The sequence below is a fragment of the Dermacentor silvarum genome, chromosome 5, assembly GCF_013339745.2.
Source record: "Dermacentor silvarum isolate Dsil-2018 chromosome 5, BIME_Dsil_1.4, whole genome shotgun sequence".
NCBI classification, from domain to species: Eukaryota; Metazoa; Arthropoda; class Arachnida; order Ixodida; family Ixodidae; genus Dermacentor; species Dermacentor silvarum.
The window spans coordinates 85,738,127-85,756,600 of NC_051158.1; positions in this window are offsets into that span (position 1 = coordinate 85,738,127).

Consider the following 18,474-nt stretch of genomic DNA (forward strand, 5'->3'; position numbering starts at 1 on the left):
AAATCTCTGTGGCAGAGCAGCGAAGGCTAAGTGGGTGGAGCCTATGCACATGTATTACTGCGCCACGTAGTCCGAACCTTTCGCTCGAGGTTTCGGTTTCGGATTTCGGTTGAGCCAGCGCTTTCCGCAACTGGGCGTTTTCGATTACTGCTTTCGTGCATGCATGTGGTGGATATATATTAGCCGTGTTAAGGCACTGTAAAGGTTAATCATACGTATATCGCATCATATTTATGGAAAGCTGATATATATATATATATATATATATATATGGATATTTCAGATATCAATACTTAAAGATTGCTTATTTCGCGAGCAACCTTAAATGTTAAGAGATCGCCGTTGTTGCTACGTACGAACTCAATTTGAGTTAAACTCTTCTGTACCTTGCAAAATGCATCCGACTATGCGCTTTGCCGCGCATTCTATATATACAGTGCACGGCATGCCGCGCTGCGACATGCCGTGTGATGTTTCATTACAAGGAGCAAAGTCAATGTCTTTATTTATACAAACTTTCTTTCCACATGATTGCAGCATTCCAGAACTATTCATAACTATTTCCACAACTGTTATGTCCGCCATCGAAATGCACATGTTCTGCACCCACCACGACTGCTTAGTAGCTGTGCGCTGCAAAGCGAAAGCTTGCGGGTTCGGTCATTGCGGCCAAATTTCCATCGGGCATAATTTAAAAAACGGCCGTACAATAAATTTTGGTGCAATTGAAAGAACGCATTTGTACACATATTTTTCAGGCCCACTTGGTAAAGCCTAGGGGAATGTTTCAAAATTAAAAGAAAAAGAACCACCAAGTGGTACACATTGTTCCAGGGTGGATCGCAATGCTGTTTTTTGGGATCATACTTTAGGTTCTGGCAACAAAAACCTCACAGTAAATTATTTCCTATGCCGTGTGATTAGTAAAAGCTTGAGGCAGAAGCCCAAGCACAAAACACAATGTTTCGGCGGCTTCTGCGACCGTGCCTGCATTCACAGGGACTCTTCCATTCCGCTCATCTCACTGTCACTCGCATCACTTTCGCTGCTCGGATCTGATGCGAGTGAAATTTTAAACCTTTCGAGACTTGCGTCAATGATACCGTCACGCTGGCAGAATACTCTTCGATCCTGTGAACATGAGAACACGACATAAGCCACTTGTCTGCCGTAACAACATTGATGCTTTCCTGCAGCAACTTTTCGACAGGTGCAAGAGTGAACGTGATATTGTTAGCCGCTACATAACCTTACACCTGGCTCCAAATCAGTTCGATCGGCTTCAACTCGCAGTGGTGTGGAGGAAGCCTCACGACGTCGTGACCGGCAGCCTTAGCAACCACGTCCACGCGATAGGTGAAAAACATCCGCTTGTGTTGGTTGACGAGCTCTAGCACCTCTGACTTTAATTGACCCTGAGAAAATGCGAGGCATTTCTCGGTTAGCCAAGACAGAATGTCAACCTTTCGTGTTGATGCTGTCCGAGCTTTCTCGAGGTGAACACTGTGGTAGTGTGCATTATCCTATACTACAACGCTGCGTAGTTTGATGTTTGGTAGAAGCTGCTCAGAGATCCACTTCTCGAACCATGGCCCATCCATATTTTTGAGGTAGTCGCCAGATCCTTTCGCTGCTCGGAAAACGAGGAAAGCACCATTTACGAAGCCATCCTCGCTACCGGCGTGCAATAGGATCAGCCTGCCACCTTGGCCGCTTGGTGCACAAAGGCCTGTTGAGAAACCTTCCCGAAAAGCATCCTCGCGTGTAACGACGTTATCGTCCTCCCAGATATTTTCCTTTGTATGGCCAGCGTTAACCCAAGTTTCGTCAAGCTAGAATACGTTTGTACCTGCCAAAAATAAACAAACAACGAAAAGTGTTGAAAAATGTTGCCTGGCATACACAGCTCGCAATTCCTCAAGACTGCGGAAGTACTGAGTGAATTTTCACTGCTCCGCGATTATGATCAGGCAATATCCAAGCGCCACATGTTCGTGAGACGCAAAAGCGAAGAATATTATCCTGCGCACCGTACAAACGCTGGCCAGGTGATTGGCGTGAGCTGCACAGCGGGCATTGTGGTGATGCACGACATGCGGCCGCAAAAAACTCCACCAGTTGCAACGCTAAGCTTAATGTCTGTTCCACAAGGATAAACAACGCACTGAACTGTCAAGCAGCAACGCTTGTGTTTGTGAACACAGCACTTTTGTGAGCAGCAAAACCTTGGCCGCTATCATTTTTTATACTGAAAATTAAAGCGAAACGAGTTCGCGTCTTTTACGTCTCGAAAAGAAATCTTTTACGGAACAAATAAACGTTCTGGTTGACGGGGTGACAAAAAATCACTTATTCGGGCGTACACTATATATGTAAAACTTGCAAGAAGGGTCGGTTATCGTACACACCGCCTTTGGGTGCGAAGCACCGCCACATGATGATGTCGGTTCTCTCGAGGAGAGCAGAGTTTCTCTTCTGTTTGCACAAAGAAAAGTCAATCTCATTGAGCAGCCTTTGCATTGTACGTACACATATTTTAGGCATATCCATGTCAGTATCACCGGTCACATCTCGAGGAAGTGTTGCGGCTCTCAGAATTTCATTTCGCAGGAAATACTGGTGCACTTTCTTCGTAGAGCGACTAGGGAGAAACTGTTGTGAAGTTGCAGTTTCGTTCTTCCGGTTCTGGCACTGGTATCTGCGGATGATAAGACGCGGCCGTTTGCGCTTCGGTGACTTCAAGGTGCCGCACTTTACGTCGCGCTTAATCCGGTAGACACTGCGTTCGCTAACCCCAGTCAGCTCGATCACCTTCCGACATCCGTCTGTGAGAGACAGCTGTGGGTCGCTTTTGCATACTTGTGAGTAAACGTTGTACACGACTTACTTGGGCTGCCTGGACAGCTTTTCGTTCGACAAATCTTGCTACAGATGCACGGTGGCTCGTATCACGGAATGCTATGGACGTGCTTCGGCAGGCGACGTTGACGTGCGGAAACCAGGGGACTCCATATACTCGTTTAAAGGTGATGGAAAAGAGATACGGACGCCAGAAAACTGCAAAGCTTGGAATAGCGTGAAACGGAATTCCTTCAAAATGGCAGCGTTTTTCTTGAGTAATAATTATTATCTTGCATTTAAAAAAATCACAGCATATCCACGGGGTGAATGATGATGAGTGCGGCGAAGCTCCGGGGGATCATTCGGGTAAACCACAGCTACGGACGAGAGATAGCGCGTCGGGAACGAACGCCCTTGTGCACCGCAGCGCCCCTAGCTACGGACAAGAAAGAAAGAGAGCGCGCGTCGGGAACGAGAGAAAGAGAACGCGCGTCGGGAACGAACGCCCTTGTGCACCGCAGCGCACCTAGCAACGCACGAGAGAGAAAAATGCCGGAAGCTGGCTTCAGGAACCGGAAGCGGAACCGGTAGTACAAACGGAAGTGGAACCGGAAGTGGAACCGGAAGGGGAACCGGAAGTGGAAGCGGAAGCGGAAGTCGGCTCCCGGTTATACTATACGTATACATACATATACGGACACACAACGCCATCTATTCAGCAATTCATAAACTAGATGTGGCGACATACTACTACTAAAGAGGAGGGAACGACCCACACCCTAAGGAGCTTCGCCCTTAAAAGTGCAAGTTACTGTAACATTTTTATTTACCCTGCATAGCATAAAGATTAAGCCGGTAGGAAACTACATGCAGGGGCGTAGCAAAACAGGTGCGATTAGGCTCCGTAGCCGTGGCTGCACTGCCACAGAAAGTTGTCGCCAGGTATAGCTTGGTTTTCTTTGTGTCTAACTTCCTTATGGTTTCCCCGTTTGTACCTTTGTTCGGGATTGCTAGACCCAGCACCTTGAGCTGATTGACTTTTGGGATATTCCGCCCGTTCATGGTGTGTAGCTGGATTTCCACATGAGCCTCGTTTCTGTCGTATCCTTTGGGAGGCCTGGCCCTAAGTGTGGGGCGGTATAAGAGAAGTTCGTATTTATCTGCAGAGCATGTGAGGCCTCTGCCTATGAGGTGTTCCTCTACTGTGTTTATTGCAGTCTGGAGTCGTTGTTCTACTGATCGGTATATCCAGAATATATCGTCCGCGTAGAATGTGTGAATGAGGGACTCTATGTGATTTAGTTTTTCTGGGAGTTCTATCACGACGAGATTGAACAGCATCGGGGAAACTGACAGAGCCTTGCAGCGTGGATGATGAAGTTAGGAAATTTGCAGGCGCAAGTTGGAATACGCTAGCGCAAGACAGGGGTAATTGGAAATCGCAGGGAGAGGCCTTCGTGCTGCAGTGGACATAAAATATAGGCTGATGATGATGATGATGATGATGATGCAGCGTGTTGGAACCCCCCCGGTGTCGCTCTCGGGTGATGTGAGTCCTCCGACGGAGATTACTGCCGTCCTATCTGATAGGAAGGTCTTGGTGGTGTTGTACGTCCGTTGCCCTAGTCCTATTCGTTCGATGTTTTCGAATATGGTTGCGTGGTTGGCATTATCAAACGCCTTTTTTAAGATCAAGGTCCAAGATGGCCCTGGGAGAGCGCGTTTTATAATCGATTATCTGATGCTTAAGTTGACGCATCACATCTTGTATCGACAGGCTTTTGCGAAATCCTGTAATTGTATCTGGGTATATGTTATTATCCTCTAAAAGTTATCTACACTCTTTAAAATTACATGTTCCGTTATTTTCCGAAGCAGGATGTTAGGGAAATCGGTCTGAGGTTGCCGATCTCAAGCGTCTTACCAGGCTTTGGAATAAGCGTTATCGTCGCGTTCTTACGTTGAACTGGTACTTCTCCCTTTATGCAGCACTCGTTTATGTAATCCGTTAGTTTGGCGATCGATCCATCATCGAGGTTCCTGAGAGTCTTGTGTGTTATACTATCCGGGCCTGGAGATAATTTGGTGTTTAACATTTGTAGGGCCGTGCGGATTTCCGCCTCCGTGAATTCCTGATCTAATTTTGTGTTTATATTCCTGTTGTAGCTAGGATAATTGCAAGGGGGTGCCTCTGTTTTGTATTTCTGCTAGAGCACTGCACGGGCCTGACTTTTCGGCCCGAGCCCGGCCCGGGCCCGCTTTACGAGGCCCGAGCCCAGCCCGGGCCCGTAATACAAAGCACGGGCCCGGCCCGGGCCCGGGCGTACATGACCGAGACCAGCCCGGGCCCGGCCCGGGCCCGTGGTTCCAAGCCCGAGGCCGACCCGGGCCCGTGTTACTGAGCCCGGGCCTGGCCCGGGCCCGGGCGTTCATTACTAAGCTTAGCTAGGGCCCGCGTGTGCATGACCAGGCCCGGTCTGTAAGAAAAAAAAATCTTTTTTTAAACCGTTAGAGCTACAGAATGGATACCAAGAGAAGGGAAGCGCAGTCCAGGATGGCAGAAAACTTGGTGGGGTGATGAAGTTAAGAAATTCGCAGGCTCAAATTGGAATCAGCTAGCGCAAGACAGGGTTATGGGAGATCGCAGGGAGAGGCCTTCGTCCTGCAGTGGACATAAATATAGACTGATGATGATGATGACAATCATCTCGCACGTGTCACTTCACCTTGGCACAGAATATTGAACCAGGCAATGCATAACGGTCGCGTGTGTTCGAAGGCCTGGCCCTTCAATGAGTCTGGCCCGGGCCCATGGCTTGAAACCCGAGCCCGGCCCGGGCCCGCGGCCTCAAGCCCGAGCCGGGCCCGGGCCCGTGGCTTTAAGCCCGGGCCCGGCCCGAGCCTGGTGACAAACGCTTCGGACGGCCCGGCCCGGGCTTTCGGGCCGGCCCGGGCCCGTGCAGTGCTCTAATTTCTGCTATAATTCTTTGAGAAATTCCTCCTATTTGCCCTCATGGGCGTGTATTAATTTATTAAAGGCTTGTCTGTGGTTTTTCTTGTTATTCTCAGGGTCCAGCAGGAAGCTGAGCATGTGCCAGATTTTGCCGGTGCTTATTTGTCCGTCCATATAATTACATAACTGGTCCCATTGTTGCTTGCTCAATTGCGTAGCATATTCTCTTTCTTTCTTGAGTAGCGCTATGCGCTCTCTCAACCTTCTGTTATGCTTCTGACCTTTAAGTATATTTTTGAAGCGACTTCTTAGCTTCCCACATGTCGAGAAGTCCGCTGTCACATTTCTCCAAGTTAGATTCAGGTGGTGCTATCCTTGTGGCAGCTTTCGCGTCATGGCTGAGCTCCTTAGTCCATTGTTCTATATACGTTAATATACGATAAAACATTATTCTATTACGCCGAATCTCACAGCCCTTCTCCAGCTGTCCTTTGAGATCTGCCTGAGTGGCCGCGGCTGCTAGATGGCGTTACTGTTTTTTGGTGAGCAAAGAACAACCACACAAAAAATCCCGACCAACAAGAGGCTAATAGGGTCGCGAAAATAGAAACACTACAACTATTATGACGTTTATGGGTCCTGCATCCCTTTTGGTGGCTTCGTCCTATTTTAAACACAGCAACGACGCGAATGTCGTTGCTGAGAAATGCTTTCGGTGGTTTTCTGTACAAGAGAGAATCACTTCGACAGTTTACGTAAATTCTAGGTACTTACCTATTTACGTTACACATATCCGCGCAAAAAGTGGGATTTTGGACCTAAGTACAGACCATCATGCAGGATTGCACGACGCTATGGTTGTAGTGACACACGTCTGGGATGTTACATATGCCACCGCAAACCACCTTCGCGACCAAATTTGCGGTTTTTTTTTACTCCGCAATCACTTTCTATCATATAAAATTGTGCATTGTGCTCTTCGATATTCGATTGTTTCGTGATACCAAAAAACTGATATTATTCTCGCGTACCAAGTGACCAAATGCAATGATATTAGGCTGCATACGAGAGTGTCAACTAATGTTGAAAAATCATTTTTGGAATGGCACCTATCTCACGTTGTATTTAACAATTTCTAAAGCACTTTCGTAGTTCGTTATGATACTATAGTAGATTTTGTACAAATAAAAATTTAATAACATCAACAGAGTGCCGTTCATATTTCCTACAAATAAAGTAGAATCTCACAACTATGCGTGTATAAAGTGCAATAAACATAAAATATTCCTGGGTTTGAGAGTTTCCTGCGCGAGAGTTTCCTGCGCATAGCTATGCTTTGCACTGACTAAAAGCCAAATTAAAGTGACATAAGATGCAAACGCAAAGTTCGTGGCTGTTTGATTGCAGCAATAAAACGCATGCTATCGGCTACTTGAAGACGTTCATTTACGCTCATGCGCCAGTACCCACCGAAAGTGCTAGGGGCATGACTGTTCTGCATACGACCTTTTACTTCTACGTCAAATAGGACATAATTGATTATGCCGCTGACGTTATCAGCCTCGCTTTTTCGCACATCCGGAAGCGCTTATGAATGTTTGGGACGATGACCTTTAGTTCTCGCAGTACCAATCACCGACTCGATGTTATCGTTCAAGAGTTAATTTGATAATAACATTGATACCTCTAATTAGCACCGCCGCTCATATTATATAAACCGTCGTGGTAAAGCCAGACCTAAGAGAATTGCTTAGTTTCATAGATAATTACTTTCATTGACCGCAATACCCCGATTAAGCAATGACTGAGTACTTCAAATGACATAATGCCAAATCCTTGAAATGAGTATATGTAGTCAAGATGACATGTCTTTAGGGAAAGCAAACAGGTGATTCCTAGCTCCTACGACCCCTGCATTGCGTGTTATCTAAGGTCGTGAAATAGCCCACTGGCTCTCGATCCATTGAGACTTGCCACAATAAAATGGTAAAACACTGTCATCTCACGGGGTCTACTATCGATTAAAAGAAAATGCCGACATCAGGAACGCCTAACAATGGATGGTATATATATACAGGGTGTCCAAGCTATCAGTCAGCACGATGTTAAAAATTTAGGAACGGCGTTACGCGAAGCAAACCTAGCGCGTATTGTTTCCAGTACAGCGGAGTAGCCGCCAGTATTTTTTTCGTTACTGAGATTTAAATAAATAATTTTAATTAATTTTCTTACTCGAGTAGTACTGTCGTAATTATCAAAGTGTCAATGAGAAAGTTGTAGAGCAACATGAAAACTCGCGACACAGCTTTGCGTTACTCAATACGTGCTACATAAGAGTGTTTTTCCGAGCATGAAAGAAGCCCACGAATACACGCAAATTGCCTTGTGCGGCCAGTCGTGCGGCAATTCGGCGCACGACTGAGAAAACTGAGTAGCGAGTGAGCGCCTGTCTGTCAGCTTCGCCTTATTGTCCTCGTTGCTTGTGTGCGCACTGCAGTTTCAAGATGAATAGCTACCAACTCGCCCAAGTTTCAGTACCTTTACAATTAATTTCTATTACCGTGGGCTCTTTTGTATGTTTTCATCCTTCTCCTGCTAACCCAGTTGACCTGGTTTCACTGATAGCCGTGTGTGTGTGCAGAGCAAGAGTGGCCTCATGGCATGCTCGGCATTCTGCCTGTCCACCTGATGTTCAAGCAATGTGTTCAAGCAAGTGCAGTGATCATTCCAGTAGACGCTTGTTCCTAGACTGGGGCAAAACAGTGAACAGGACTACTGAATTCCTACGGAACACAGTTCGACCTCACTTGTCCAATGTCAAGAAGGCTCCTTGCACAGAAGAAAGAGTGGTTCGACTAGGTGAATACTTTGTGCCGTACGTGGATGAAAAACTGCTGCAGCTTGGGCCGAAGTTCGCAATGGAACCGGTATTGAAACCACCTGAAAAGCTGGCTGCATCTAGAGCCATCTCCAGGCTGATTCCTGAAGAATGACGCCAAAGGTTTGTGTCTGAATGCGTTGATGTAGTAGCCAAGGCGAGGACTGCACCTACAAAACCTCATAAGGTGAGCTTAGAAGCCACAGATCTCGCTTCTAGAGGACTGCGTGTTGTCACTGCTGACAAAGAAGGTTGTTTTGTAATAATGCCAGATGGTTCGGTATAAAGCGAGCGAGGTTATAGAAAATAATTTCAGAAAAAGAGAATTCAAACCGGCTAAAGCTAAGCAGGATGCCATCGGATTACTGCAATCGCTCAACTTAGAAAGTTTGTCTTCTTCAGTTAAGAAAGCAAACGGCTTACATCTTGAATTGTTCTTTTCTTGTAAAACGCCAAAGCAGGGTGATCCATTTCGAGCCATTGTCCCTGAGGGAAACACGTAGCAACAACAGATAGCATGTTTTATTCAGAAACAACTTTCAACACTGAAGATTTGTGACCCCTTAGGTATTCCTAATTCTGAAGTGCTTGTTTCATATTTAAGAGTAGAAAATCCAGGGGGCTGTGGCGCTTTCAGCGTCGATGTACAGGATTTATACTACTGTATTCCTCACACACAAATAATGAAAAGCGTCAACATGTGCATTTGTGACGATAATGATGAAGGCAAGTTCAGAAACGATAGTGAAACATCTGTTGAAAATTTTTTGAAAATTCGGTCTCGTTATCTAGGTATTGCTAGGCAGGTATTGACTCGAAGGTTGCTCCAATCATCAGTGATATTTTCCTTTCCCGAGTGAATAGAAACACTCGCAACGGCTTACTAGGTATAGTTAAAATGGTTTTCCGATTTGTAGATGATTATTTAGTTATATACGAGAAAGCAGAACGTAGCTGCAGTGTTATTAATGTTTTGAAAGTGTTCCGAGAATGTGGATTGGGCCTCAAATTTGCCCACGAGGTAGCAGAACATAATGAATTGCAATTCCTCAACCTAACACTGCAACTACAATCTGAACAAACTTGCTGCATGTATAAACCTAGATCAGTAAAACCACTTCTTCACTACAGCTCAGGCTATTAAAAATTCTCAAAAGTGGAATAGCAGTGTCGTGCCTTAGGGCCTGTTTGTTCAAATCGTGCTTTCACACAATGAACCTGCGATTTTCACGTCAAATCGCAAGACTAAATTCGGTAGGATTCCCAGATCACATTATTTGTAGAGTGGTTGAAAATATAATTAGGCTGATTAAAATTGTCGAACCAGGGCAGTCTAGAAGCAGAGACGACATGCAGAGAAAACGCATTGCTGTCGTTCCCTATGTCCATCGCTTTTCCCACGGACTAAAGAACGTTGCCAGCAGGTTTGGTGTTGACCTTGTTTTCAGCGCCCCCGACAAGCTGCAACGAATATGTCAAGCGGTGTCTAAAAAAATGATCAATCTAACAGGAATATGTGTGTCTGCGCCTTAAAGAAAATTCCATGCTCGTAAAATGCAATGTTGGTGCAGTATATTCACGTTGCCACTAACTTGCGGTAATGTTTATTTACATAGGTCAGACCGGCCGGTTTGTTAATACTCGTCTAAAAGAGCATCAGCATTCACTCGACAAAGATAACCACTTATACCTAGCCAACCATCGCAAAAGCTGTCATTGTTAACCTGTCTATTCTGATACCATGATTTTGTTTACTCATAGAGACAAACTAACACGCGAAATAACCTAGGCCTTCCATATCAAAAAGCGTGCTGATAGGTGCGTAAATGAGCCATCTATAACCCTAACTGACAAAGAATTTGCCTTTTTGAGCGCCACCTGATGTTGTTAAGATACGTAGAAGTTCTGTGTATATATTTGTTCAAAATGTCTTTATTATTTTTCTGTCTATTCCGCATGCTCTTGCGCATGCTCACTTTAGTCAGACTTGGTATATATGTGTATATATATATATATATATATGTGTGTGTGTGTGTGTGCGTGTGTAATTTACCTCCAAAATAAACTGAGTTGCGAGCCAGCGCCTGTTTGTCACCTTCGCCTTATTCTCGTTTTTTTTTTTTGCGCGCTGCAGTTTCAAGATGCATAGCAAGATTGCTCTTCTGATGTCCATTCGGTTCCGCTACGATGCTGTCTTCAGAGCTCAAGATTGATAAAAAATATATTTGAAATTTTTACTTCAGCTTTTTTTACACTAAAATACCTCGCCTATCTCTATTTAATATATTTTTTTAAGTGAAACGCACGAAGCAATATTCAAATTCATTTGGGGATAACGCACTATATTGACGTGGAAGCGGTAGCACAGGATCTTCGCGGTTCGTTTACCCCGTTCACGTGCGTTGGGAGATTGGAGCTTACGCTATATCTGTACGCAAGCAGCATTTTTCGGAGATTCTGTGACGTGAATCGCTAGCGAGGCAAATGATAGCACTAAGCTCCTCCGAGCTTTCTCGTTTACTACTCACATATTTGTAAGTTGAAATTTCTCTAAATGAATCGGAACAGTTAAGCTCCTTTTCTGTGTAATAATATTATTATCGCAGGCAAACATTTATTAACAGTGTCATACAAAGGCAATAATTATGCTTCCTATTTGCACTGGTATTGGTATTCTCTGCACAAGGCCCCGGCTTCGATTTCAATAAAGGGCCGAGTCAAAAACATATTCTTATTCCTCTCTTTGTGGTCTAATAGGGAACCCAAGCGAGTTTCTTGGCGAACATTTGCTGCTTTGAGAGTGTATATCTATCTATCTATCTATCTATCTATCTATCTATCTATCTATCTATCTATCTATCTATCTATGTATCTATCTATCTATCTATCTATCCATCTATCTATCTATCTATCCATCTATCTATCTATCTATCTATCCGCCTACGTCTTGTTCCTCTCATGGTCGTTTCGTTAACTTGGTATGTACCAAAATTGACATAGTATGACGGGAGGGTATGACGAACCTGAATGATAGGTCATGACATGTATATTATGACATGCGTGTCATGTAGGTCATGAAACACCCACCTACGTCGTGGTGCTCTCATGGTCGATTCGTTAACTTAGCAGGTACCAAAATTGACATAAATGATATGTCGTTAAATGTGTGTCACGTAGGACATCAAACAGCCGCATTCGTCTTGGTCCTCTCATGGTCGTTTTGTTAACGTGGTAGGTACCAAAATTAGCATAGTATGGCAAGAATGTATGACGAACCTTTTATGGTAAGTAAAAGAATTGGTTAGTATGGCAAGAATGTATGACGAACATTTTAACAGTGACATACAAAGGCAAGAATTATGCTTTGCATTTGCAGTGGCATTGGTATTATGTGCACAAAGCCTGTGCTTCGATTTCAATAAAGGGCCGAGTGAAAAGCATGTTCTTATACCTTCTGTTGTGGTCTAATAAAGAACTAAAGAGAGTCGTTATTGCTCTACATTTGGTGTCCGTCGTAGACTATTGAGTAGATTCGGGCTTTAGTTCCTATACCTGGCGACAAATTTCTGTGGCAGAGCAGCGAAGGCAAAGTGGGTGGAGCCAATGCACTTGTATTACTGCGCCACGTAGTCCGAACCTTTCGCTCGAGGTTTCGGTTTCGGATTTTGGTTGAGCCAGCGCTTTCCGCAAATGGGCGTTTTCGATTACTGCTTTCGTGCATGCATGTGGTGGATATATATTAGCCGTGTTAAGGCACTGTAAAGGTTAATCATACGTATATCGCATCATATTTATGGAAAGCTGATATATATATATATATATATATATATATATATATATGGATATTTTAGATATCAATACTTAAAAATTGGTTATTTCGCTAGCAACCTTAAACGTTAAGAGATCGCCGTTGTTGCTACGTACGAACTCACTTTCAGTTAAACTCTTCTGTAAGTTTGGACAATGCATCCGACTATGCGCTTTGCCGTGCATTCTATATATACAGTGCACGGCGTGCCGCGCTGCGACATGCCATGTGATGTTTCAATACAAGGAGCAAAGTCAATGTCTTTATTTATACAAACTTCCTTTTCAAATCATTGCAGCATTCCAGAACTATTCATAACTATTTCCACAACTGTTATGTCTGCCATCGAAATGCACATGTTCTGCACCCACCACGACTGCTTAGTAGCTGTGCGCTGCAAAGCGAAAGCTTGCGGGTTCGGTCATTGCGGCCAAATTTCCATCGGGCAAAATTTAAAAAACGCCCGTACAATAAATTTTGGTGCAATTCAAAGAACGCATTTGTACACATATTTTTCAGGCCCACTTGGTAAAGCCTAGGGGAATGTTTCAAAATTAAAAGAAAAAGAAACATCAAGTGGTACACATTGTTCCAGGGTGGATCGCAATGCTGTTTTTTGGGATCATGCTTTGGTTCTGGCACGAAAAACCTCACAGTAAATTATTTCATATGCCGTGTGATTAGTAAAACCTTGAGGCAGAAGCCCAAGCACAAAACACAATGTTTCGGCGGCTTCTCCGACCGTGCCTGCATTCACAGGGACTCTTCCATTCCGCTCATCTCCCTTTCACTCGCGTCACTTTCGCTGCTGAGATCTGATACGAGTGAAATTTTAAGCCTGTCGAGACTTGCGTCAATGATGCCGTCACGCTGGCAGAATTACTCTTCGATCCTATGAACATGAGAACACAAGATAAGCCACTTGTCTGCCGTAACAACATTGATGCTTTGCTGCAGCAACTTTTCGACATTTGCAAGAGTGAACGTGATATTCTTAGCCGCTACATAACCTTATACCTGGCTCCAAATCAGTTCGATCGGCTTCAAATCGCAGTGGTGTGGAGGAAGCCTCACGACGTCGTGACCGGCAGCCTTAGCAACCACATCCACGCGATAGGTGAAAAACAACCTCTTGTGTTGGTTGACGAGCTCCACCACCTCTGACTTTAACTGACCCTGAGAAAATGCGAGGCATTTCTCGGTTATCCAAGACGGAATGTCTCCCTTTCGTGTTGATGCTGTCCGAGCTTTCTCGAGGTGAACACTGTGGTAGTGTGCATTATCCTATACTACAACGCTGCGTAGTTTGATATTTGGTAGAAGCTGCTCAGAGATCCACTTCTCGAACCATGGCCCATCCATATTTTTGAGGTAGTCGCCAGATCCTTTCGCTGCTCGGAAAACGAGGAAAGCACCATTTACGAAGCCATCCTCACTACCGGCGTGCAATAGGATCAGCCTGCCACCTTGGCCGCTTGGTGCACAAAGGCCTGTTGAGAAACCTTCCCGAAAAGCATCCTCGCGTGTAACGACGTTATCGTCCTCCCAGATATTATCCTTTGTATGGCCAGCGTTAACCCAAGTTTCGTCAAGGTAGTATACGTTTGTACCTGCCAAAAATAAACAAACAACGAAAAGTGTTGAATCATGTTGCCTGGCATACACAGCTCGCAATTCCTCAAGACGGCGGAAGTACTGAGTGAATTTTCACTGCTCCGCGATTATGATCAGGCAATATCCAAGCGCCACATGTTCGTGAGACGCAAAAGCGAAGAATATTATCCTGCGCACCGTACAAACGCTGACCAGGTGATTGGCGTGAGCTGCACAGCGGGCATTGTGGTGATGCACGACATGCGGCCACAAAAAACGCCATCAGTTGCAACGCTAACCTTAATGTCTGTTCCACAAGGATAAACAACGCACTGAACTGTCAAGCAGCAACGCTTGTGTTTGTGAACACAGCACTTTTGTGAGCAGCAAAACCTTGGCCGCTATCATTTTTATACTGAAGATTACAGCGAAACGAGTTCGCGTCTTTTACGTCTCGAAAAGAAATCTTTTACGGAACAAATAAACGTTCTGGTTGACGGGGTGACAAAAAATCACTTATTCGGGCATACACTATATATGTAAAACTATCAAAAAGGGTCGGTTATTGTACACACCGCCTTTGGGTGCGAAGCACCGCCACATGACGATGTCGGTTCTCTCGAAGAGAGCAAAGTTTCTCTTCTGTTTGCGCAAAGAAAAGTCAATCTCATTGAGCAGCCTTTGCATTGTACGTACACATATTTTAGGCATATCCATGTCAGTATCACCGGTCACATCTCGAGCAAGTGTTGCGGCTCTCAGAATTTCATTTCGCAGGAAATACTGGTGCACTTTCTTCGTAGAGCGACTAGGGAGAAACTGTTGTGAAGTTGCAGTTTCGTTCTTCCGGTTCTGGCATTGGTATCTGCGGATGGGAGACGCGGCCGTTTGCGCTTCGGTGACTTCAAGGTGCCGCACTTTACGTCGCGCTTAATCCGGTAGACACTGCGTTCGCTAACCCCAGTCAGCTCGATCACCTTCCGACATCCGTCTGTGAGAGACAGCTGTGGGTCGCTTTTGCATACTTGTGAGTAAACGTTGTACACGACTTACTTGGGCTGCCTGGACAGCTTTTCGTTCGACAAATCTTGCTACAGATGCACGGTGGCTCGGATCACGGAATGCTATGGACGTGCTTCGGCAGGCGACGTTGACGTGCGGAAACCAGGGGACTCCATATACTCGTTTAAAGGTGATGGAAAAGAGATACGGACGCCAGAAAACTGCAAAGCTTGGAATAGCGTGAAACGGAATTCCTTCAAAATGGCAGCGTTTTTCTTGAGTAATAATTATTATCTTGCATTTAAAAAAATCACAGCATATCCACGGGGTGAATGATGATGAGTGCGGCGAAGCTCCGGGGGATCATTCGGGTAAACCACAGCTACGGACGAGAGATAGCGCGTCGGGAACGAACGCCCTTGTGCACCGCAGCGTCCCTAGCTACGGACAAGAAAGAAAGAGAGCGCGCGTCGGGAACGAGAGAAAGAGAACGCGCGTCGGGAACGAACGCCCTTGTGCACCGCAGCGCACCTAGCAACGCACGCGAGAGAAAAATGCCGGAAGCTGGCTTCAGGAACCGGAAGCGGAACCGGTAGTACAAACGGAAGTGGAACCGGAAGTGGAACCGGAAGGGGAACCGGAAGTGGAAGCGGAAGCGGAAGTCGGCTTCCGGTTATACTATACGTATACATACATATACGGACACACAACGCCATCTATTCAGCAATTCATAAACTAGATGTGGCTACATACTACTACTAAAGTATAGGGAACGACCCACACCCTAAGGAGCTTCGCCCTTAAAAGTGCAAGTTACTGTAACATTTTTATTTACCCTGCATAGCATAAAGATTAAGCCGGTAGGAAACTACATGCAGGGGCGTAGCAAAACAGGTGCGATTAGGCTCCGTAGCCGTGGCTGCACTGCCACAGAAAGTTGTCGCCAGGTATAGCTTGGTTTTCTTTGTGTCTAACTTCCTTATGGTTTCCCCGTTTGTACCTTTGTTCGGGATTGCTAGACCCAGCACCTTGAGCTGATTGACTTTTGGGATATTCCGCCCGTTCATGGTGTGTAGCTGGATTTCCACATGAGCCTCGTTTCTGTCGTATCCTTTGGGAGGCCTGGCCCTAAGTGTGGGGCGGTATAAGAGAAGTTCGTATTTCTCTGCAGAGCATGTGAGGCCTCTGCCTATGAGGTGTTCCTCTACTGTGTTTATTGCAGTCTGGAGTCGTTGTTCTACTGATCGGTATATCCAGAATATATCGTCCGCGTAGAATGTGTGAATGAGGGACTCTATGTGATTTAGTTTTTCTGGGAGTTCTATCACGACGAGATTGAACAGCATCGGGGAAATGACAGAGCCTTGCAGCGTGGATGATGAAGTTAGGAAATTTGCAGGCGCAAGTTGGAATACGCTAGCGCAAGACAGGGGTAATTGGAAATCGCAGGGAGAGGCCTTCGTGCTGCAGTGGACATAAAATATAGGCTGATGATGATGATGATGATGATGATGATGATGATGCAGCGTGTTGGAACCCCCCCGGTGTCGCTCTCGGGTGATGTGAGTCCTCCGACGGAGATTACTGCCGTCCTATCTGATAGGAAGGTCTTGGTGGTGTTGTACGTCCGTTGCCCTAGTCCTATTCGTTCGATGTTTTCGAATATGGTTGCGTGGTTGGCATTATCAAACGCCTTTTTTAAGATCAAGGTCCAAGATGGCCCTGGTAGAGCGCGTTTTATAATCGATTATCTGATGCTTAAGTTGACGCATCACATCTTGTATCGACAGGCTTTTGAGAAATCCTGTAATTGTATCTGGGTATATGTTATTATCCTCTAAAAGTTATCTACACTCTTTAAAATTACATGTTCCGTTATTTTCCGAAGCAGGATGTTAGGGAAATCGGTCTGAGGTTGCCGATCTCAAGCGTCTTACCAGGCTTTGGAATAAGCGTTATCGTCGCGTTCTTACGTTGAACTGGTACTTCTCCCTTTATGCAGCACTCGTTTATGTAATCCGTTAGTTTGGCGATCGATCCATCATCGAGGTTCATGAGAGTCTTGTGTGTTATACTATCCGGGCCTGGAGATAATTTGGTGTTTAACATTTGTAGGGCCGGCGGATTTCTGCCTCCGTGAATTCCTGATCTAATTTTGTGTTTATATTCCTGTTGGAGCTAGGCGGACATCGAGGCACTAGGTGCGCTCGGCGCAACGCAGGCCGTTGAGGGTTTTGAGGCGTCGGATCCTGGTTCCAAGGATGAGGGGAGCTCTCATTGTGATAGCGCTTCTCTAATAGATGAGCAGGATACACAAGCACAACTAGTTGCAAGTCCCGACCCAGCCTGTGATAGTTATTGTGCACATGAGCTACCGACAAGCGGGCCACCACCGAGATCACCTGTTGTCATCGTGACTGACCTTGAGTATGAGTCACGTTACAGGGATGACGATGAGGGTCTCGCGCCCGGGGCAGGTTGGATAACTGAGTCCGTTCAAGCTGTGGACATCGACCCCACATTACTGCCGCAGGGATCAGACGAAGGTCGCCCTGCGGGCTCGGACGGTCGACAGCTTTGCGATGGCGGGCTGGAGGTAATTTCTCTGCGGATTACAGATCCGGCGATTCCGACGAGCGATACGAGCGACGGCGCAACCATGTCAGGCATGAGCTCGCCTGCGCGCTGTGGTGAGGTAGGCACCAGCTGCAAATTTCGGTGTCACGGGTGGCCGCAATTGCATCCGATTGGTGGGCAGCTGTTGAAATACAACAGAGAGTATGTTCATCGATTTTCGGAGGCAACAACAGCGGTCAGGGAGAGCTGTAGACCACTAGCGCATTTTAGTGGTGGAGGTATTCCTTGTCCTTTCAGAGCTGCGTTAACTACTCGAAGGCAGCAGTGTGCGTCGGGAGCTAGCTCGCAGTGGGGGTTAAACTTTCTGTGTCGCTCGCTCCGCGTCCGCATGTTCATCGCGACTTTGTCCGCGCACGTATTTAACCCCGGAGGCCATTAAATGTGTGTAGAGTTGGCTAGCCTTCGTAAGGTTTAAGGTAAGCCTGCAAAGGGCCGGCAATCTCGCCAGATTTCCCCAGATTAATTTATTGGTTCTAGCCAGGTCTAGAGTGCCAGCTTAGGCATGTCACGGCTCGACCACGATCAGGGGCGAGTGGTGAGACTGGGGCAACTTCATTGTGTATGAAGTGGCGAACAATGAACACGGGAACAATAATGGTGTTTACAGTGTTCGGTTTCTTGTGTTGTTGTGGCGTTCAACTTTTATGTTGTTTAATTCCCTGTATATGCATGTGGTGCACGACAAGTTGCGTGCATTGAATTGAGCAGGAGTTTATGAATAACTTGAATGCCTACAGGCATTCTGTACTTTGTTGAGCAAGC